General features: G+C 41.5%; 1 protein-coding gene across 2 annotated transcripts in view; it reads right to left on the bottom strand.

Moving 5' to 3' along the window:
* The window catches only part of ARID2 (AT-rich interaction domain 2), a 105474-nt gene extending 98247 nt beyond the window's left edge, over window positions 1-7227 (bottom strand). For both annotated transcript variants that reach the window (XM_083463233.1, XM_083463230.1), the window contains exon 1: window positions 1705-7227. The gene's annotated coding sequence lies outside the window, so the exon portion shown is untranslated. The remainder of the gene's footprint in view (window positions 1-1704) is intronic.
* Between the last annotated feature and the right edge of the window lie 16006 nt (window positions 7228-23233).

Consider the following 23233-nt stretch of genomic DNA (forward strand, 5'->3'; position numbering starts at 1 on the left):
GAACATGATAGGATTTAATTCTATGCTGAGATTATCCTGCACATATATTTACATGGATTTCAAAATTTCCAGTTATTGCCACTGTTGTTAATTAAGTGCGTAACAGTATTTTAGACGATGTAGAATTTATAGGTCCCCTATCATAATGGCTGACAGTTTAATCCAAAATGGGTAGAGTGAAGGAAGAGGGGGACATGAGCAAATCCAGGTGCTAATTGCAGGAAACAGTTGCAGTAATGGAGCAAGTCTCAACTCTCCTTCGAATGCAATCAAGTGCAGTGGGATGGTAGAACCCTAAAATATGCATGCTTCGATATTATGCAGCCTTTGAAGAGCAGTTTCCCTGTTACAGTTAATCAGTGAATCTGAATCTCTCTTTGCTTATTTTGGAATCCAGTGGAAGTGAGTACTGAGAACTAGAACAAGCAGAGAAGCAGGATCTCTGAGGTACTGGTTAATTTAGCTATCTTATCCTATGAGGAAATGGAGAAAATGCTATCGTGCGCACTGCTCCATCCTTTATCGGTGCCAACAGTACAACACCTCATTTCTTGGTGAAAAGCACTGGTTGGCTTACACTGGAAACGGCAGCAGCTCCTCCAAAATTAGCAAAGAACATATGCTGTTTTCTGCTTCAGGCTTCTGAATTGCAGTAACAATGGGAGGGATCTGCTTTACAGAGACAAGCAACAATCAACATTCACAGCTTGTTTATGAAAATATGAGGTGGTTGTTTTTTTTTAAAAAAGTTCCTTGGATGCATGTAATGGATTCTCCCAGCAGTGAAGAAATCATCCAAGGGACATCCCAGTGGTGGTTTGACTACATTTGTATCATATAATGGATCCTGCTAGATTTCTTTTTGGAATTGTCAGCTCCAGTTATCCAGACCCTGAAGTGGTTTGCAGTGACAGTAGAGACGTCAGCCATGTCCATAATCTTGTTCTGAGCTTTTGATCCCTTTTGTGGCCTATTTCACCCTCTGAACCATTCTCTACTGCCCTTTGGGACGGGTTGCAATGTGTATCTAATCAACACATCCACTGTACTTGGAGCAAGAGGAGAATTCTCTGACCATCAGGGTTAGCCCGACTCCACCTTTGTGCACACACACAAAGAGACCTTGCTGTCTCCAACACTCTTTTTTCCTTACACTTGTGAGCTTGCTTATTGGATTAAACTGGGTTGGAGAATAATCATTATCCCACTCATGCACCCCCACTTGCCATTACTTTTATAATAACTTGACTCATCCTTCCCCCAACTTTGTTCCCTCCAGATATTTTGGACTACAACACTTAATCCATGCTGCCTGGGAGCAAAATATCTGAAGGGCACCAGGCTGAGAATAGTTGCTCCTGAGGTTCTAGCAGAGGGCCAGAAGCTTACAGAAACAGCCAGCTAACACAGATGCCAAAACTACCATAGAGGAGCCATTGTAGCCTTTCAGGCCTTGCCCATGGGTTGGAAGAGCATTGTGCCCGGGACAAGGAAATGGGAGTAAAACAGACACTCAAGGGATAATTGTATCCTGTCCCTTCACCATGAGGCTGAAGGAAGGATGGGGAAGCTTCTGTCTCCCCCCAGTGCTGAACTTGGTTGGCCATGCTAAAGGGAAGTGTGCAGGTTCTCCATCCTTGTGTTCAAGCACTAGCCATTAGAACAAATTGCTGGCAACGTTAAGTTAAAATGCATAGTACTCACATCGTCGTAGGCTTTGCAGGTGACTTCCCACCAAGGTTTCATTTTAACTCGCCGCTGTAGAGAGTTATCACCCCTCGAGGAATTATGTTGCTACTGTCCAAACAGTTGGGGATGGGTGGCTTGCCTTTCCTTCTAACAGTTTGTCCCAACTGCCATAGAACAATTTTATGTCCAAAATTCCATTCTCCTTTCCCCCTCCCTTAAAAGACTGCCATTATGAAAGCAGTCGAGCTTAATTCCTTTATGTACGGTATTTCATTCAAATTCATAATGAACTACAAAATGCTGACTTTGACCGCTGAAAGGAGGGTAAAGATGGTTGGTTTATCTACCATCACTACGAGGAATGAAGTTAGCCTCCACAGAGCCAAACAGTACTTCAGAAAAGGCAACCTGTCTAGATCTGTTATTGTAGAGGAAGATCTAAAATAGTTAGTATGGGGCATGAGTTGTCTGAAGGAATATGGTTAACAGATTAATCTCTTCATGCAAAATGAATTAAAGTGTACCTTGTCCTTTTGGGACAGAATAGTTGGCTGAAAGTCTCTTTGGAAATAAGCTTCTTTTGAACTAATGACATTTCAAGGAAGTTGTGGTTTTTATATGCCCCTTTTTATGTAACATGTTTCATCAATCCTGTGATCCTGGAAGAGGTGAAGGTGAGAAATGCTTGCTTTACTTGCCAGTACTTTCATAAAGACCTGTGTATTGGGGAAACTTGTCTTCATCCTTTTTAAAAAAATTCATTTACAAGTAGATTTAAGTCTTTGTAAGGGTTTCGAGTCTTTGAATCTAAGGGTAGTTTATTCAGGATTCAAAGGCAGTTCTTCTAACAAAGTTCCATTTAATTTCATGGGATAATATGTTTAGAGTTGGTTTTTCAGTTTGTGACCTTAAGATATGCACATCTTGTACAAGTCTTCAGAATAAAATTCTATTTTATTATTGGATCTTGCTCCTGAAAGAAATCTGAAACGACAGTAGAGTGGTACCTCTGTTTAAGAACAGTCCTGTTTATGAACGATTCGGTTTATGAACTCCGCAAAACCGGAAGTAGTGTGCCGGTTTGCGAACTTTACATTGGTCTAAACGGAATCCGAACGGTGGAAGGGCACCATCGGTGGGAGGCCTCATTAGGGAAAGCACGGCTCGGTTTAACGTTTCAGTTTAAGAACAGACTTCCAAAACGGATTAAGTTTGTAAACCGAGATACCACTGTACCTTACAACAACTGTTGTTGTTTGCTGTATTTATAGTCCATTCTTCATCAATTTTTTTCAATTCCAGAATGGGGAACAAAGTAATAAAAATAAAAAGAGAAAACTACCAAAAACTACAAAATCATATAAACAGGACCAACAAACAGCTAAACAATTATAACATAAACAAGCAAAACTACAGCAATCTAAATTAATATTTCCAGTTTAATGAAATACGGACCTCAAGAGTCAGCAAAGCTGCAGGTAGGCATGTTCAGATGGATTTGTTGGCCTCTGCCATCTTTCTTTTCCTTACCAGTCAGCAGTCCTCTAGTTGATCATGTTGTAACCATTTAGAGATGAGGGAACCCTGGACTTAATGTTAAGTGGTGTCCAGGACCTGGTGTGAGATGAAGAGTTATTAAGTTCAACATAAATGTAAGTGAACATTTGACAAGGAAGTCTAAAACAGTTGTATTGTATTTAACTTCAAGGTGGAAACTTCTAAAAAAATAATAATGGGGGTGAGGAATTGGTACAAGCACAACTGCACAAGCAAGCCGGCTCTCAGGAAATTGTCTTTATTTGAAAGGGTCTGTGGTAAAATAAAACAAAAACAACCAGATCTCTCAAGAATCCTTGGAGGTTTCTCAGGTACAACAATAGATTCTTAGCTTAGCTAGAATATATTTTGCAAATTGGGAAAAGTACTGCTAAGGCCACGAGGATGCAAAAAAGAGAGACGAATATCACAGAGAACATTAAGACCAACAACAAATTCTTTACAAAGGAGTCAATGGTATGCTAAATGAGATTGCAGACAAGCTCAGTTCTTTTCATCTGTTGATGAAGGCGCAGCGAGATCCATTTTTTAGAACTTTATATCTCAGGCAGGGCATAAGAAATGGAAGCAAGTTGTGTTGTCAAGCGACAAAGTTCTATGCCTTGCTGACAAGTTTAAAACTCACAAATCACGGGGTTGGGGTGGTATCCACCTGAGAGTTCTTGAAGAACTCCAGTGTGACTGCAGATTTCCTGACAAATCTGTAAGTTGTCTCCATAGTTGAGAACTGGAAAGTGGTCAGTGTAGCAGGGGTGGATACCTGTGACCCTCCAGATGTTGATGAAGACCAGTTCCTCCCTGGACCATTCTGGCTAGGATTGATGGGAGTTCCGAATCCCAAAAACACCCAGAGGTCTACAGGTTCTCATTGAAACCTCTGTATCCTTAAATGCTAGGGAGTGACAACAAAAGGACAGAAATCTGTCTCAAGGCATGCCTGACCAGCTGGTTACTTTAAAAGGAACTAAAGCATGCTAAACAATAAGATAGTATTTTTAGTGGTGTCACTGAGCTGCAGCTTGTTGCAGCAGTTCACAACACCATATTTCAAGTCGGATCAAAGGCAGTTCTGAATAATTGGATGTGAGCTGACAGAAGAATGTAGGTTCTTTGTCAACTGTCAGGATTGCCTCAAGTTATGTGGCTGGTTGTATACTTAATCTACAGAAAATCCAGGGGCTCATCTTCCTATCCCCTAATTAGTATTAATAATTTGGTCTGCAGTTTATTAATATACAGCAGATTACGTATCCCCGTGATATATTTTCCTCCCTTTCAATACCGCTAAGCAGATTTATGTGAGGTTAGTGCAAAGTGGCGTACAAGAGCATTTCTGTTTGAAGTAACTTAATTATTTAAAGGTTATGTGAGAATTGAAGTCACATCCTTGAAGTACGGAACATGCACTGCATTTATCGTCTAAAATAATATTGGTTTGGTATTCTAAAAGTTTGTGCTTTTGTCATCACTGGCATGAGCAATAGGTGGGTTCGGATGTGTCTCACTCAAGTGGTCTCTCTTACGTTTGGATGATAGGACATGTTGACCTGCCTCTGATGAGAAAGTGGGAGAGGAGGTTTGAAGAACTCGCTCTTAAGCTAGAGTTAACTGTAACCTGAATAACTTAGCTGATTTTCAGCAAACAGATTCCACCGGTTTGTGACAATGAAACATTTCCCAGTGAGGCAGTGTGGTGTAGTGGTTGGGGTGTGGTGTTGGGGTTCAAATAATTAATTGTTGTAGCTTGTCTTCACTTACCCTATCCCACTGCCCTGCTCACAGTTGTGAAGGATATTCTTACGTTATGAGTGGTCCATGTTACCTTTAAGAAAAGGAGGTAAAGGGGTAGGATAGGCCAATATATATGTGGATTAAGTGACATTTCTTCCTTAAGTTCTCAAACCTAGCTCAAGGTAGTCTTCTAAGCTAGCCAGATGTTGAACTGATAATCAATCACAGTCAGTCCATCATTAGGAAAACAAGACTTTAGAGCTGTCTTACCCCAAAATGGCAACTAGACATTCCATTTTGGAGACTGTAACCATTTAAGAAGCCGTTTAGCACCTAGCTTATACATCTTGAGATTCAAACACTGCCTTCCTCACAAGGTTGTTGTAAGAAGAAAAGAGGGAGATGGATGTAAGCCACCTTGCGCTCCTTGGAGGAAAGGTGGAATTAGAAATGCAATATAAGCATGCAGTCCTACATATGTTTAAGCCCCATAAACTTCAGCGGGACTAACTCCCAGGTAAGTGTGTGTGTGTAGAACTCCAGCATCAATGAATTTGCAGAATAAGAATAGGTTAGTGGATATTAGGTGTGATCTGTCCACCTTGGTCTCATTCAGGCCTCTGTGAGTTTTACAGCAGTGCTGTTTATGGTCACCTATCAGCCTTGGCCCCAAATGTCATACATCATGCTTTAAAACATCGTGTCAAGTTTTTCTAATATCGCTTGCAACAAATCAGAATATTCATGCCCAAGACAGCTATGACCCCCTCTTTGTGTCTCCAGGAAAAAGTATTTCAGGCAGAAATGGTAGAGTGATGCTAAATCAGATGATGTCTGGCCAGAGCAGAGAGAACTGTGCTTGTGGTCAGAGGATTCCATCTCGAAAGCAACTCTGATTTATACTGACTCTAGCTCTCTAAAGAGAGGTGAGGGGACTCCAGTGGACAAGAATAGTTTGTGGGAGGAAATGGGCTAGTCCTCATACTTGGAAGTGCTGAATTAATGATGAAACGGGAGCAACTTTCTTCACTTTGCAGTATTTGGTGATAAAGATGTTTTAAGTAGATGTAAATGCTTATTTATTTATGGCAGGCCATGAGGTTTAATAAACCTGGTAAAGTTAAATTGGATCTGTAAAGCCCATGTAGAAACAACGTGACGGGGTGAGCTCCTGTTGCTCGGTCCCTGCTCCTGCCCACCTAGCAGTTTGAAAGCACGTCAAAGTGCAAGTAGATAAATAGGTATCGCTCCGGCAGGAAGGTAAACTGCATTTACATGCGCTGCTTTGGTTTCCAGAAGTGGCTTAGTCATGCTGGCCACATGACCCAGAAGCTGTCTGCGGACAAATGCCAGTCCACAGAGTCATCCGCGACTGGACCTAACGGTCAGGGGTGCCTTTACCTTTAGAAACAAATGCAGTGGTCCCTTGCATATGAAGGTTCATGCCACAATAACTAGCCAACCATTTGATTTGAACCATTTGATAACTAGCACAACACTTTTGATTTGGTGAACATTTTGTCACATTTAATATTGAAACATCCATAATTTGTATTCGGGGCATATTCTGTAGAAAGGAGCCCCCCCCTTTAATTCAAGGGTTTAAAACAGAACTTTAATAACTACTACTACTATAGTCGTACCTCGGGTTGCAGATGCTTCAGGTTGCGTTTTTTCGGGTTACGTACCGCCGAAACCCGGAAGTACTGGAATGGGTTACATCCGGGTTTCAGCGGCCGCACAGGCACAGAAGCACTAAATCATGCTTTGCACATGCACAGAAGTGCCGAATTGCAACCCACGCGCCGCTGCGGGTTGCGAACATGCATCCCGCACAGATCACGTTCACAACCCGAGTGTCCCACTGTACTATTACTACATTAGGAAGTTGGTAATATTCTAGGATATTAACAACATGAACTATAGGTATGTGCTATGATCTGTGCCACAAAGTCTCATTCATGTATTTCCTAGAGTTTTATCATATTCCAAGGAAGCTAACGTACAGATCTTGAGAGGTAGCTGCTGCTTTTTAACCCACCAGTGAAAATCATTCAGGGAAAGTAAAAAAAGACATTAAGGGCATTGGCTTTTATGGAAAGGTTCTGAAGGGTGAAATCTTGGAATGAAAAACAGCCATTAAATAAGTGATCTTTTAAGTCAGGAATTCCCCTTGTTTGTAGGAGGAAGGACTGCATTGTGAAGTTGGCATTGCTGATCATTGTCAATGCAGGCCAGAGATTCAAGCAATACAGTGGTGCCCCGCAAGATGAATGCCTCGCAAGACGAAAAACTCGCTAGACGAAATTGTTTTGCGGTTTTTGAGCTGCTTCGCAAGATGAATTTCCCTATGGGCTTGCTTCGCAAGACGAAAATGTCTTCCAAGTTTGTTTCCTTTTTCTTAACACCGTTAATACAGTTGCGACTTGACTTCGAGGAGCAACTCATAGAATGCGGTGTGGTAGCCTTTTTTGAGGTTTTTGGTGATTTTTGAAGCTTTTCCAAAATTTTTCCGACACCGTGCTTCGCAAGACGAAAAATTCGCTAGACGAAAAAACTCGCGGAACGAATTAATTTCGTCTTGCGAGGCACCACTGTACAGTCATTGTGGTTTGAGAAATGGTACAATATCCTAAATCAGGCATAGGCAAACTCGGCCCTCCTAGCTAACAGGACCAGTGGTCAGGGATGATGGGAACTGTACTTCGGAAACATCTGGAGGGCCGAGTTTGCCTATGCTTGTCCTAAATAGTCAAGGTTTCACATTGGTTGAAATACTGCGGCTGTGCAAATAAGGAAGGGGTTGCTATTTTAGGTTTGAGCCTATATATGAACTCCTCCCCCCCAAAAAAAAACCACTTGGGGGGAGAGCCACAAATATGAATTTACAACATATTATAAACCTATAATACTGTTTTTAAACCAACTAGCATAGTTTTGTTAATGCAGTGAGCTAATGTAAATTTGTGACATCAGTGCATTCTTACCATGATACTGTCCTTACTGCAATCTTTCTTGGAAATTCCCCTTTTATATTCTCTTTCCAGTGTTTCTAACCACATGAATAATTTTTGTAGAGCTTTATTATTTTTTACACAGTTACAACTGCTGCTCTTGTTATTGAGGACAGATTGTTCTGTATTGCCTTTCATGTTTTGTGGCAGGTTTTTTAATGTTACTTTTAGATTTCTTCCATTATTTCTAATATGACATTATTAATGTGGAATAACCTGTTGTGGGTGAGTATAGGAGCCTCCATTAGGGTAACATTGAACATTGTGTTTTAATTGTATTGTGTTTTAATTTGTTGGCAGCTGCCCAGAGTGGCTGGGGTAACCCACTCAGATGGGCAGCATTTAAACAATAAAGTGTTGTTGTTATAAATTTACCTACAGTTCTATGACTCTTTTGCAGTTTTCTTCTTTTATGACAGAATAATTATTTCATTAATATTTTTTCCATTAAAATACAGAATTACGGAGCATTCATCAAGGATAATATGGTGGACTGTAAAGATCCGATCGTCAATGAAATATAGAAACTCATGTGCTTTGGGTTTGCATTTCAAGTTATAGATGTATGTATAAGTTGGTTAATACTGTCTTTTAATGGTGTATCTAGGCACATTCTGAATACAGTGGTACCTCTGTTTAAGAACAGTCCAGTTTAAGAACGATTTGTTTTCAAACTCCACAAATCTGGAAATAGTGTCCCGGTTTGCGAACTTTACCTCGGTCTAAGAATGGAAGCCCAACAGTGGAAAGGCACCGGCAGCGGGAGGCCTCATTAGGAAAAGCACACCTTGGTTTAAGAACTGTTTCGGTTTAAGAATGGACTTCCGGAACGGATTAAGTTCGTAAACTGAGGTACCACTGTAGTATGGATAGGACGTATATTTCTTTGTAGTGATGGCTGAAATGACCAGGATGGTTGCAACAACAAATAAACTTTGACAGCCAGCTATATAGAATGACACATTTTCATTTTACATAATTTGTGCTTGTTGAAGACCACTGTGTGAATTTTCTAGAGATACTGAAGTGGACAAATATGAAAAACAAGGGATCTTGTAGTGTATTGGGATGTGTGCATAATACAACCCAGTTCCTTGTTTGTCATCTTTCACCAATAGTATCTAGTACACGAGGAAACAGCAGGTCCAGAAAGGAATGGGCTAGCATTCAAAGCAAGCATCTTTTGTAAACACCCGAGTGTTGAATACCTGAAAAATACTGATCTCTAAGAGGCACAGCTGGCACAAAATCACAGCAACAAAATATCTCATGATTGCCATGAGCCTAGTTAAGTATCAGTTTGCTTTTTGCTGCTTTCATAATGTATTCACAAATTGGCTTTCCAGATGATATTTTGCAAACCAGTTCTATATACAGTTAGCAAACAGGTTTCATTTTTAATCTAGGCAGATCGATCTTAACTTTGCAGCAGAGCCAGTTATTTAAAACCACAATCTCTTTATATCCCTCTCAACACTGAGGGTTCTTTGAATATTTAAATGTGTACCCACCTGGCACAACTGCTATTTCAGAATGCTTGTTAACAGAATCTGAAAATCTGTTTAATATATGCAGCTACCGTTAAACAAGCTCATTGTGTAGTAGTCAGTAACATTTTGATCTAAATCTGTGGCCAGATTCAGACACCTACTGAGGTGGACCAAATGTATGTCTATTCCCTTCACCACATAGTCTAAATGTACTAATTGACACACATCTTTATCCTTAAAAAAGAAAAAGTGAGATGATCACCCATACAGTGTGTTTGGGCCAATGTGCCTGGAGTCTGCATCTAATACTACTTTGTGTTTGATGGACTGCGTACCTTCATCACCACCGTGAGAGTTGCAGAAGCAGTTTGGTTAGTTTTTGAACCAGGCTATTGAATATCACTACCTGATAAGACTGCACCTCTTTTTCTATTATAACCACCACAAAATCCCCTATCAATCAATGCTTGGGGTTATGGGTAGTTTTTATTTTTAAGCTTGTTATCTCAGGATTTTGTTTCTGTCCTCCATTCAGTAAATATTTCAGTTGAGTGACCTTTTTAGCATGGAGCATGATTTCTAAAGATTCCCCCCACCCATTAAGGAAAGCTGGGCGGCGGGGGGGGGGAGTATACCAGTCCTTGCAGTTTGGTGAAATTGTTTTTGAAATTCACAGTATGCAAATAATACACAAGTAGTCAAGGAGACTGCTTCTGTTTCCATAAATTCTTCAGCCTCATTACATTTTTATGTATATCTAATGATCTTGAGCTACACATATTTGAAGTGTAATAGCTGTGTTGCACACAACTTAATTTTGACAGTGCTTAGTCCAATATCAGTTTGTCAACAATGGTTAAAAGCAGGGCTTTTTTTCATCTGGAACTCAGTTCCAGTTCATCTCAGGTGGACACCATTGCTATTATAAGAGAACAAAGGAGGCTGTTCATTGTGAGTTCCAGCACCTCTTTTTCTAGAAAAATTGCACTGGAAAGAGTCTTATGGCTCTTTAGAGCAATCCCCCCCCCCCCGAATTGCATGCTTTTGATGAAGTGGCATATGCCATAATTATTTTTCTTAGTCTTTAAGGTGCTACAAGACTCTTCATTGTTTTTGTTGCAGCAGATTAGCATGGTTACCCCTTGGTGGGGTTGCCATATCTTGAAGAGCAAAAAATAGGACAATCCCGAAACCCAGACATTTCCTTTAAAGCGTGAACCTCCCCCCCCCCCACAGGGGCATGTTGTCCCCCCCCCCAAAAAAAAGAGGACATGTCCGGGATTTCCTGGATGTATGGCAATCCTACCCCTTTGGAAATGGTCACCATTGAAGTGGGCTGCAATGGTTGTTTCTTTCTTTTAAGATGTCTTATGTTGGCCCAAAATTGCACCAATTGCTGCCCTTATTAAGGCCAAGCTTAAATTAGTGGTGACATTTAGCAACTCTAAAGTGGGGTTCCTTTTTTTGTTTTGCCCCTGCAAAAATAGAAGCTGCTGTTACCATTTAAAGGCAAGCTGATATTGGTACTAATATTAACTTACGATGGGAGTGCATGTTGGGTGTATAGTGCAAAGCCCCAACACTACTCTGGTCCTGATTCTATTAGACTCATCAGTCACAGATGTTGTAAAAGTGTGTGAGAGAAAGAGATTTAAAATGCGTGATTGCCCTGTGCATTGGTGTGGTGCATGTAGGGTAGAATCCTTGTGAAACAGCAAAATCAAAGCCAACATACTTAAGGATTTGTTGACTGAATTTAATAAAAATGGATCCAGTAATTACATAATTTTAATAATGCTTGTTTTTTAAAATTTTGTTTAGACTCCTGCAGAGTTAAAAATATGAACATCTCAAGGGGGAAGAAGGAGTTAAAATACCGGTAATGGTACGTTAGACCTTATTCTGCCAGCAAGCAAAAGGCTCTTGTCCCTTGCATCTGCCAAATAATGAATTTGAATAGAGCTTCTAAGGAATTAAAAAATCCTGCATGATTTTTCCGCCCCCCTTCCTGCAAGTACTCGCTGGAAACAGGAACAACAAAAGTCTAAACCAGAAAAGCCAGCACTAAAATTAGGGCAGAATCCAAAAGGTGAATGGGCTTCTGTATACATCATTGCTTTTTAGGAAAATCACATAGGAGCATGGTGAAGCACAGGCAAAGGAGTCTGGAAAGTTCTTTCAATGGGAAATGCTACCAGGCTAACCCTTGGCTAAAGGCTTTAAGGACTGGATAAGGCAGAAGTCAAATAAGTATTCTTACGTGATCCACTAACTAAAAACGCTTAACTTTTGTGGGTGATGACACAGAAAATGGTCCAAGGTCACATGAGACAGTTCTTGCTGAAGCTAATCCATTCTTTGGACCCCTCACTAATTCAGAACTGGAAAGCCTGGTGGAGGTGTGCTCATCTGGCAATTGGTTTTGCACACTCGGGCATTATAGGTGCTTTGTCTGTACAGTGACTAACCAACTCTCAGCCAGTGCTGTCTGGTGCCCACTGAGACCACTATGGTGGAAGATGGGAAGACCAGCAGTAGATGGAACCTGAGCCAATGATGGGCAGAGTCAACAATTGTAGTTTGGGCCTCATCAACACTAAGCTTGGGACAACAACAAAATCCAGTCCAAAACCAGCTTATATGCTGGGTTGTAAGTGATGTTGCAATGTTTTTTAAAAAATTATTACCACCAGGGCTTTTTTCCAGCTGGAACTCAGTTTGTGCAACTCTCACACAAGTTCAAGTGAACAGAAATACCCTAAAAAGAAAGCAGACAAAACCAAACCCAAATCAGAATAGGAAGATTTTAATGCTCATTAGCAACAGAATGTTGACTTGGGACAGGGAAATGGGGGGGAGGGATGATATGGCCACTTGGAGGTGAACATCGCTAGAAGTTGGCAGGAACTCTGTGCGGTGTGTTGCTGTCAAGAGGTGTGAATACGTTCTAGCATTTTTTTGGTGTGTCTCAGTGACATGTGTAATGCATAACATTTGCCGTAGAATTAACACCTGCTACGTTCTGTTCCTTTTGAGTTATACATGTAGCCGGTTCTTAACTATGTTAAAAACTCTGGTTTTATTTTTTGTTGTTTTAAACAAGCAGGGTATGGGGAAAAAAACACTTGTCTCTCATTACTCCTGCAATAATAGAAGTAGAGGGTGTATGTATTTGTGCAATCATGCCCAATCAAAGGGACATTATCAGAATGGTGTTTTAATTATCCAGATGAAAAAATGCTGTTATCTCTTGTGCACCAAACAGTTTAATAAAGTTCCAGAGACGTATTGCGTAACTATGTTGCATTGACATCCTATAATTAAGGGGCAGATGGAAAGCAGTAAGACTGAAGAGTGAGATGCTGCTTCAATCAGAATGTGTGGAGTGAATCTGCTGAAATAGGCTAGTGGGCAGGGAGGATTAGCTGCTGTGCTCCCTGCTCCTATAATTTGGAGCTGGTGTTTTTCTAAAGTGGAATGAGTTCCACTAGCCTAGAAAAGTCACAGGAAAACAAGTACCTAGCAATGTTGTAATTGTAGCAAATAGAGTACTACATATGGTTGCATCAGAGGTCAGGTTTAGCATTTGTTCCACATAGATTTGGTACCAGCTAGATACCTTATATGGATAATACATTCAACTGGCAACCATCCCAAAAGTGCAGGTGCTTTTCTCTCATATCAAACTTAGTCCTTAAGCTGCAGCCTGCCTCATGCAGCTGCCTCTTCCTCCTTCTAGCTGGAAGTTCCCTTGTTCTAACAGCGTGGTTTAATTGGTTTGTACCATGACAAAAAGCTGCACAGGCCAGAATGTACATGCTTTGTTTTCTTACATTTGTCCATCATGGAATTCAAGGTGGTACATATGTGGCTATCCAGATGTTGACTAGACCCAGACTTGCTTAGCTTCAGCAAAGCAGTGGTCTCTTGTGCCTTCAAACCCACTCAGTTGGTTACCTCAGGTTACATACGCTTCAGGTTACAGACTCCGCTAACCCAGAAATTGTACCTCGGGTTAAGAACTTTGCTTCAGGATGAGAACAGAAATCGTGCTCCGGCAGCGTGGCAGCAGCAGGAGGCCCCATTAGCTAAAGTGGTGCTTCAGGTTAAGAACAGTTTCAGGTTCAGAATGGACCTCCAGAACGAATTAAGTACTTAATCTGAGGTACCACTGTATATTCTTTCCTGCATTAAGAACATTTGCAAGTGGTACAAAGGGCATAAGCAGTTGTTTTTTTAATATTGTGTTTGAAAATTTACATTGTTAGAATAGCTTATAGGGTTAAGAGTGCTACAAAGCTGTCATAAATGTAAAAACATCAGCTTAAAGAAACTCTGAAGCTTTGACTCAACAGTTTCGCCCTGTGCAATCTTGCCCTTTCCTTCTGTCTCTAGACAAGGTTGATAAAGGTTACCTTGAAAATAAAAAGGAAGCCTGCTGGTGCTCTTCAGATGAGAAGAGGGAGGAGCAACATTCTACCTGAGAAGAAGCACTTGAAAAATTCGTATGTGAAAAGGTAGAGAAGGCTATGAACTAAAGTCATCAGCGAGAGTTTTGCCAGCAAGAGCTAAGAATATGCTATTCGCTTTTAATAGTAAATATAGAATCCAGAGAACAATGTTAGAATCCACATGTTTTACCTTCATTATGGACCTAGATTATTTTCACTGATCATGTTAGTTAATAAAGACATAATTACTCAAAGCTAATTCTAACTAACAGCTTGCAAACGAACCTGAAATGGGCAAGAGATCTATAATAACCATATATGATCATGACTACGCATCCTTGAGGGAACAATGCTCCGCATTTTTGGTGTGGGAGGACATTTTCTTTTACAATAGAGCTGCACTTTCTTCTAAGCTAGTATTACTTCTGACTTTTTTATTGGAAGAATTAGACATGTATTTGGCAGCTCCTCAGGGCAGGTGTCATCTTTCACAGTACAGCACTCCACAAAGAGCAACTGTAATGCAAATCACTGTGGTAAAAGTGTGCCTGAATGGAATCTAAAATAATGTGGGGAACAGTTTGAAAGTTGATGACAAAGTGGGCCCTGGTAGCAGGTTCACTCTCCAATATGATTTGTAGGAGAAGTAGAGGACACTGGGGCCATTCATATTTTTCATCCTATACCAGGGATCTTGGAAAAGACTGCTCAAATTTTCCTTGAACAACAGAGAAATGGCCAAATGTATTGGGTTCTAACCAACTTGCCAAGGTAGAAGCTTCATAGAACTCAGTAGAAGTTGTGTCTTCTGAGAAGACCTATGTGGTACTGTACATGCAGAACGTGGTTGTGGTTTGGGGCTTTTCTTAGCATCAGAACTTCTCTCTGATGAGAACTTCAAACCCGGGAGAGTTAGGAGGTACTTCTGTAGCTAAGAAGCACTTCCACCTTTGTTTTTATTTCTTAAACCCAGCCTCCAGATGGGTAGCTTCAAACCAGCCTCCATACAGTCCAGTTTTTCATTTAATTCTTTGGCGATGCTCTCATGAACTTGAGGCCTTGTAATGGTGATGGCTTAGGCTGATGGCCAAGGAAATGGTGTGCTTTGACAAACAGAGAGTTTATCCTTTTCAGAAGGAGCATGTGTTGTTTAATGGAATGTGCCTCTTTCCAGAGGCAGAGGCTTTCCACTTTCCCCACTGTCTTGTGTCCCAAGAAAATCGCCACACTTTGTCAATACTGCTGTTTGACAGCAGTGACTTCCAACCATGCCACCCTGATAGATATGACAATCACACTTAGGGAACAGAAGTGAAGGTGGGACAATCTTACCCCTGTGACACCTTGGCCCATAGCAGATGACCTTGTTCTTCCTCTAGGTGAATGATTGTGGTCCCTTAGTGACAAATACAGAAATAGGGGTCCGTAGTTGCCTGGCACTTTTAGTTTTGCTGCTTTTGCAAGCTGGAATTCCCAAAATCTGCAATTCACCTCCCTGTTTGCGGAGGTCCTAAGCAGACCACCCTCTGCCTGTTTTTTGTTGGGGTTTTTTTGAAGAAGCAGAAAGGAAAAAATTCACATGTTGAATGTAGTTGGATCATCAGTGACTAGCTGATGAATACGAATTGGTGAATATGATATCTTACAAGACGCTTAACTGTAAATAAATAAGTAAATTAACAAATACCTATCTGATCTGCGTTACTGTTCTTCACTCTGTCCACTTTCAAATTATTTCTGTTTAAAATTCTATAGCCGCCTGCTAATAACTTTACTGGCACCAATTTATGTAGGCAATATATGATGACAAGATAATTGCTGGTGCCAAGCATCCTCTTCTGTCACCTCTGAGGGTCATTCCACCTATTACTCAGGTTTGCTCTAAAAAAGAAGCTAATTGCCAACCAGAATTTCCTAATAAGTATGCTTGCATGATGCATATGTTTGCCAACACATTTGTCACAGAGTCACACTACAATAGTGAAATGTTATGCCAGCAAAAGCTTGGTATAATCAAATTTGGACTACAGTCCTAAATTCAGTTAGCTGGGAGTAAACCCCATTGAGTTCAGTGGGAATTCTATGTAGGCATGCATAGAATTGCTCTTTTAATTTAAAGCTTCCATTTGTTTAAAAACTCTATATTGAAGCTTCCCAATTACTGTGATGCATTGACTGCTGTTGAAGATGTTTGGCAGTTTCAGCTAAGTTCAGATTACAGTAGCGAGGCTTTTGATGGTGCACCTCATTTGGATCACATCTCAGGTTCTGAAAGAATAGTGTTGGCTACCTGTTTATTGCCAAGCCCAATTTGAAGCACCAGTACTTAACTTCAAACCACATGGGATCCATCTGAAAAAGTTTCTCCTCACATATCAGTTTCTTCCACACTTGGAAGATATTCTGCTGGTCCTCTTTTATGGATGCCTTAACCTTCAGAGATGAAGTAGATATGATCTACAGAAAGAACTTGGTGGGGGTTGTATTACTCCAGTGATGGGATGCTTTTCCCTGGGAGACTCACTCACCTGGTCCCATGCTAGTAGTATTACCTTCCAGGTAGCAGGTGGAAATCCTTTGTATTCTTTGAAGAAAGTTTTAAGTATGGTGCAGCTGTAAACTTTTATCTCTTTGTTTCACAGGGTTATGGGGCTGTTATATGTGAAACATCTAGAAATAGTTTGTGACGAAGTGACGAAGGGTAGTGTATAAATTCTTTAAATAAATACATACCCATATGCCTGCACGGCTGTGTGCCCCTGTATAGATCACTATGGTCACCTAGATCACCTGGGGAAATTCTACTTGTAACACTACCCTACAGAATACCACATGGCTGAAACCCCAAAACAGGCATTTTCTGCTATTGCTTCTGTGTTGTGGAATGCCTTTCCGTCTGTCATACCTGAATCAGCAGTCCCCAGTTGCTTCAGATGCCTTGTAAATATTTATTTTGCCCAAGATTTCCCTGATTCTTCAGATAGGACCCCAATGTACAAGTTCCCTGAATTTCTGTCTTTCCTTGTTTTTATAATGTTTTATTGGTTTCAGGTTGCCTTTTTAAAGGGTGATGTTTTATATTGTGCATAGTGCACACCACTTAGAGATTTTAAAAATATGAAGCACTGCTTTTAAATAGAAAATACACTGTATGAGTAAAGCGGAATTGGCTAGCCCTGAGTCTTGAAAGCAGTGGGTGAGAAGCAATTAATACTGAGAATGTTCATTGCTTGTTCTACAAGCCAAAAGGGCCATCCATTCTAATAGTTTTGACCATATTACTGCCACTGTGGTCTCCCTGCGCTATACAAAAGTTATACTGCAGTTATACCTGGAATTGAGCATATCTGTTTACAAAAGGGATTTCTATACAGCTTTTCATGTGGCATACCAAAGTGTTGTGCAACATGATTAAAACATTAAGCACCAAGCAAAGTATACAGAGAGAGTCACAGAATAAGCATGATGATAAAAAGGAATTAATGAACCAGTGATCAACAATGAAGAAACATATTTAACTGCTGACAAAAGCACATTATGGAGGTTGCTCACCCGATCTGTGAGGGGAGACGGTCACTGCAGAGGAAGCCATTTCCCTGTTAATGCAAGGTGGATCAGAGCAGCCATGGTGCCGCCTAGAGCAGCTTCTCTACAGACCTCGGTGCACAGGTAGGTTCACGTGGGAGGAAGCATTTTCTCAGGTAATTGAGTTCTAGTTGTTCAAGGCTTTATTGGATGATAACAGAACCTTAAACTTAGCTCTGCAGCAAACTGGAAAGCAGAGCAATACCTTCAGGAGTGGTTAACATGAATGGTCTAGAATGCACTAGTAGGTAGACCTAGATCAGCATTCTGTACCAACTGCGACTTCCAAACCACGCTTAAGGGCTGATGCAACTCTCTGAGACACAAGTGACAATGATGGCTCCAAGGGCAACTACTTAACGTTTCTAAGGGGCAAGTCCAGCCCTGTCCAGAACAGACAATATCCCTGATCTGGGATGCACTCACCCAAAGGGCCTCTGTCTTTATTGCCACCATATTTAATTATCCACCATCACACACACACACACACCAAACTTCCCAACACAAACATTTAAAAAATATTTTCAGAATTCAATCTGAAAGTGTTCTAGCTCTGCTTGCATTACAAAACTTGTTTGTGTGCATGTACATGTGTGATACTAGGAGTGCTGATTTTTGTCCACAAGACAACAAATGATTTTATTTTCATTTAATATCTCATTGTGCTGTCCTTACTTTAAAATGAGTGCATTGTACTTGGCCAAGTCCATCTGCACCTGTGAGATCATTTGACCTGTGCCATGTTTGTGTAGTATTCGGCTCCTGATGCAACTAATGGAGTGACTCACGGGCTAAATCATGCCTGTTGCCACAGGCATGTGGAAGAGGGAGGTAGAAGTTGAGCTCTGCATTTATTATAATATAACTTTGCCTGTCAGAGTGTCTGCACCAGGAAACTCCCTAGCTGTTTGTGAAGATGTCACAACTGAACCGAGCTAGAGAACACCACACAAATTCATTGTGGAAGCGCATGAAGCAATTGCTCAGTGGAGCCTAGCAAACAATCAGAAAGCAAAAGATGTGCCAGGCAGCAATAATTTTCTTGAAGTGGCCAGCAGACACAGGTAGAAACAGGTTTTGTCTTGACACAAACACCATAATTGGAACTGTCAGAATTGTTGCTTGCTAAATTAATGGTGTGTGCGCAGTGCTTCTGTTCTATAGCAAACAAAAGGGATGACCTGTACCATAATGTACCAGTCCACTAATGCATTCCAGAGCAACATTCTGGAGAAGCAAGTATGTAGAGTACGGTGTGTCCCCCAGTATCTCCTACTTTCTCTTCCCGCCCAGGACCTATTTGTACTGGTTTAATCTTGCCTACACTGAACAGCTTAAGCATGCCCATATTTCAGTGGAAACCAGGGCCAGACACACTCACACACACTTCTGATCTGAACAGAGGAGAGGTGCAAACAGCAAGTATTCTTTGTGAGTGAGTATAGCAGTGCCTGGTGTAGGTGCCTATGTTTTCCATTTGTGGGGGAGGGCTTACGGGGCGCACCATTTTACACCCCTCCTGAGATATACTCAGAGTCGCAAACCCTCTTCTTGGCGTCTTCTTCGTCGGTGACCCCTTTGGCTTCTAGGAGGAAGGTGAAACGGGAGGCGTACGCTTCCCAGTCTCCGGATGCTGGGTTGAACGGCGAGAAGCTGCTGTTGGTTGCCATTCTGGGTTCCTTGTGTCCCGGAGCTGAAGCCTGGATACACGGTGCGAGGCAGCGGTGCGGCAGGTGGCGGTGCTGCGGTGCTGTGTGTGGCAGTCAGCTCAGCGGGATCCCATCCTCGTCGCCAGTGAAATATACTCAGAGTCGCAAAGTGATTTCATGCTCTTTATTCAGCTCATAGTGGTGAGGAGGAATGAATGAATGTCCCCTCAAAGTATCTGCTTTATATACATTATTTACACAATGGGCTGCACATGATTGGCTAATTCCGGAATTCTACTGTAAGCCAATCAGGTTGTGGATTCACTTCTATCTGGAGCATGATTGGGTGGTTCCTGCCAACCAATCATAATGCTGCATTGTTCTAGGACCAATCAGACTGCTGCATTCTGAATCCTATTGTTCTAGGACCAGTCAGACTGCTGCCTTTTGGATCCTATTGTTCTAGGACCAATCAGACTGCTGCAGTTTGGATCCTATTCAACTCAGTACATAACACCTCCCTTTTTCGGCTCTTAGATATGGTGGTCATTTGGTGTTAAGCCACACCCCCATGGCAGCCATTTTGTGGTAGGCAACGATGACCCTTTCTCAAAATGCCATATAAGCCCAGTGGCCTGAAAAGTTTGGTAGCCACCGGTGTGGGAGTTAAAACTTACTTTGTAGCGGGAGTAAAAGCTCATGTTTTTGAACAGCCACAATCGGCAGGTACTATACAAAGAGCAATGAAGGTAACATCACTGAGATCTAAAAGACATACAATGGTACCTGGGGTTACATACGCTTCAGGTTACATACTCCGCTAACCCAGAAATAGTACCTCGGGTTAAGAACTTTGCTTCAGGATGAGAACAGAAATCGTGCTCCGGCGGTGCGGCAGCATTAGCTAAAGTGGTGCTTCAGGTTGAGAACAGTTTCAGGTTAAGAATGGACCTCCGAAACGAATTAAGTACGTAACCAGAGGTACCACTGTACCACAAAAATGGAAAGCAAAAGGATTGAAAATGGGAGGTGAGTCATAAAGCTGAAAGGGGGGGAGGAGAAAAACGCACAAAGGCTGAAGCAGCCCTAAATGCAGTCCAGGCTTGTTCATTAGGGCATATAAGGCGCTGCCTCACCAACCTCGCTCTTGCCATTAATGGGAACCCCCTACATGTCTTCCTGTTTGTGTCCAGGCCAGGAATCGGCTTCCACTTTATTCCTTACTAGAAGTCCACGGTCAGTGGGTCTGTTCTGCATATGATTTAGTTGGGCGTCACCCAGAGTCTTTAAAGGGTACTGCATTTAATTTAGATTGCTGGTCCTCACTGGCCATTCCTGCTGTATATTCAGCTTTGGGAACGTTATGCACGAGGTACCTTCCTGTCTGAATTTCTGTAGCATCTACAAAATGTTCACATTCCCATCCACTCACCTCTTTTGAATTGGACATGCCATTCAGACAATGCATCTAGGACTTCTTTTTTTAATTCCCTTTTTTCCCTAGAAGTATAAAGAATAAGTAATTTGCCACCACAGCAGCAAATTACAAACACAATATTTGCAGAGACATCCTCATTTTCCTTTGCAAGTAAAGGAATATTTTCAAAGGCACAAGGAGCAGTGTCTGGGAGAATTATGCAGGCACTATTTCACTACCAAAAAGAATTAACTTCTCTTTTTCTTCTTTCCACACTACATTGTATATAATGGCTCGCCTACAAATAAGTTGGCCAAAGAAACTCTGGCTGCTTTTCAAGAACTGCCAAGACATCTACCAAGTATTGAGAAAATATAATCACTTCCACTGGTAGCAGCTCATCTACTACTAATATCTCACATTAGTTTCCTGGGTGTATGTGTGTGCCTGCATAGAAAAGGATAAACATTGGCCATAAAGTCTTAACATCGGGAGGGGGGCTTCACTAGCTTAAAAAGATCAGTTTTTATCTGTTTTTATTTGTGTTGCTCACATGACAAAAATGGCAATTGATTCCTACTCATCCCTATCTATATCTCATACAGAGAGAGAGCGAGAATTCAGTGGGGTTTACGTGCTAGAAATCATGGTTTAGGTTAGGCATACTCTCCAGTTAACATGAATTCTAGGATTTAAAAACGCAACAGTTCTGTTTAAGTGAGGAGTGCATTTATTATTTATAACAGTTTTCACTGATGGTTTCAAAGGGCTTAAGAACAGAATGGCACAAAACAGAGTTAAAGTACTGTGAGACAATATTAGCGTGTGAACTGCTTTGGTATTAGTTTTTGTGCTGAAAAGCACGGTAATCCTAATCATCTCTACTAAGTCTCATTGAATTCACTGGGGCTTGCTCCCAGGTAAGTAGGGATAGCATTGCAAGCCTAAGCAATGAAGGCCAGAATTGCTTTGTCTGTTTGCAGAGTATCAGAAGGAAACCCCACAGAACAACCCCCCTACCGCCTTCAGAAATTTCCCTGGAAGGAGGAATGGAACCAGGTAAAAAAAAGGTAAAGGACACCTGGACGGTTAAGTCTAGTCAAAGGTGACTATGGGGTTGCGGTGCTCATCTCACTTTCAGGCCAAGGGAGCCAACGTTTGTTCACAGACAGCTTTCCAGGTCATGTGGCTAGCATGACTAAGCCGCTTCTGGCGCAACGGGACACCGTGACAGAAACCAGAGTGCATGGGAACGCCATTTACCTTCCTGCCACAGCGGTAACTATCTGCTTGCACTTCCATACTTTAGAACTGCTAGGTTGGCAGGAGCTGGGACAGCAATGGGAACTCACTCCGTCACGGGGATTTGAACCATTGACCTTCCAATTGACAAGCCCAAGAGGCTGAGTGCTTTAGACCACAGCACCAACCGCGTCCCTTTATGGAATCAGGACAAGGTGGTATCCCATATTTGCGTGCCACAAAGGCAGTCTGGAAGGACATGCGTGACTGATGGCACTGAATCGCAGATGTAGCCGAGAATCAAAAAGACAGGAAGAATTGAGGCTTTTATGAATGCACCATCGTTTCAAAAAGCATGGAAGTTGCAAGTTAAAAGCTTTTGCTATCCTTCAGAAATGGATGATGAAAGTCTGTTCAGCTACTTTGGCTCTTTACAAATTCAGATGTGATGAGAGGGACTGTATGGCATGAAGCTCTGCTCACTATTTGCAACACAGAAGGGCAGAGAGGTCCTGACTTCCTTGTACAAAGACCTTCAAAAGCATAAGACAAAGATGGGCTTGGCTTATGTCAAAGATTTTTCAAAGGAGAGGAATCGAGTTCACTCTGACAACTGAAAAACAAGAGAGATGTCGGGAACGATGACTGGTGGCTGAGAATGAAATATTTGAGTGCATGCTGTCTCTGTCAGCCTGGCACAATTTTTATGTTGGTCTGAAATGTGTTAGAATCTTGTATCTTGGAGGAAAACCAGTATCTGCTAAAGCAGACCTTTGAGAGCAATCTCTAAGGCAATAGGTCTGTTTGGTCCCCTGGGGCATTCTGGCTTATCTATGCTATTTTTGTAGTGTAGGCAAGCAACGCTCACAGCAGGAAAGGGATTCAAAAAGGTAAGGCCAATAAAAGAGGGACTATCTCTGAGCTGCAGAATACCAAGCACACATGCATTCCTTTCCACTGATACTGGCAGTAGTTGGTGAAGATAAATAATAAGAATTATATATTATTATTATTTCCTTTGGTGGCGATAGGTGTCCTCAGGACTAAGGACTGTGCAGATGGCAACTTTCCTCATGTGCCTCTTAATAAACTCTCATGTAAATAAAACAAGTATTCTTAATTTTCCTTATTATTCCCGGCAAAAGGTATTAAGAGTGACTGCTTTTTCTGGCACCCTTGTTTATCACAGAACATTTGTGAAGCGCTACATTCCCCTTTTCTTTTAAATATAATAAGTGATAATTACCCCCCTGGGTACACCTTGCCCGCTGCTGCCTAACACACATGGCAAGTTGTTTTCTAGAATAAGCTTGAAATGAGGATGGTGTCACACATGTGGAATTAAATATGAATATACCCCAATTAACGCACAAGCCCAAGCAACTGTAGGAGAAAGAACACTCAGTGT

Source organism: Podarcis liolepis, assembly GCF_965112155.1.
Source record: "Podarcis liolepis genome assembly, chromosome: 10".
Lineage (NCBI taxonomy): Eukaryota > Metazoa > Chordata > Lepidosauria > Squamata > Lacertidae > Podarcis > Podarcis liolepis.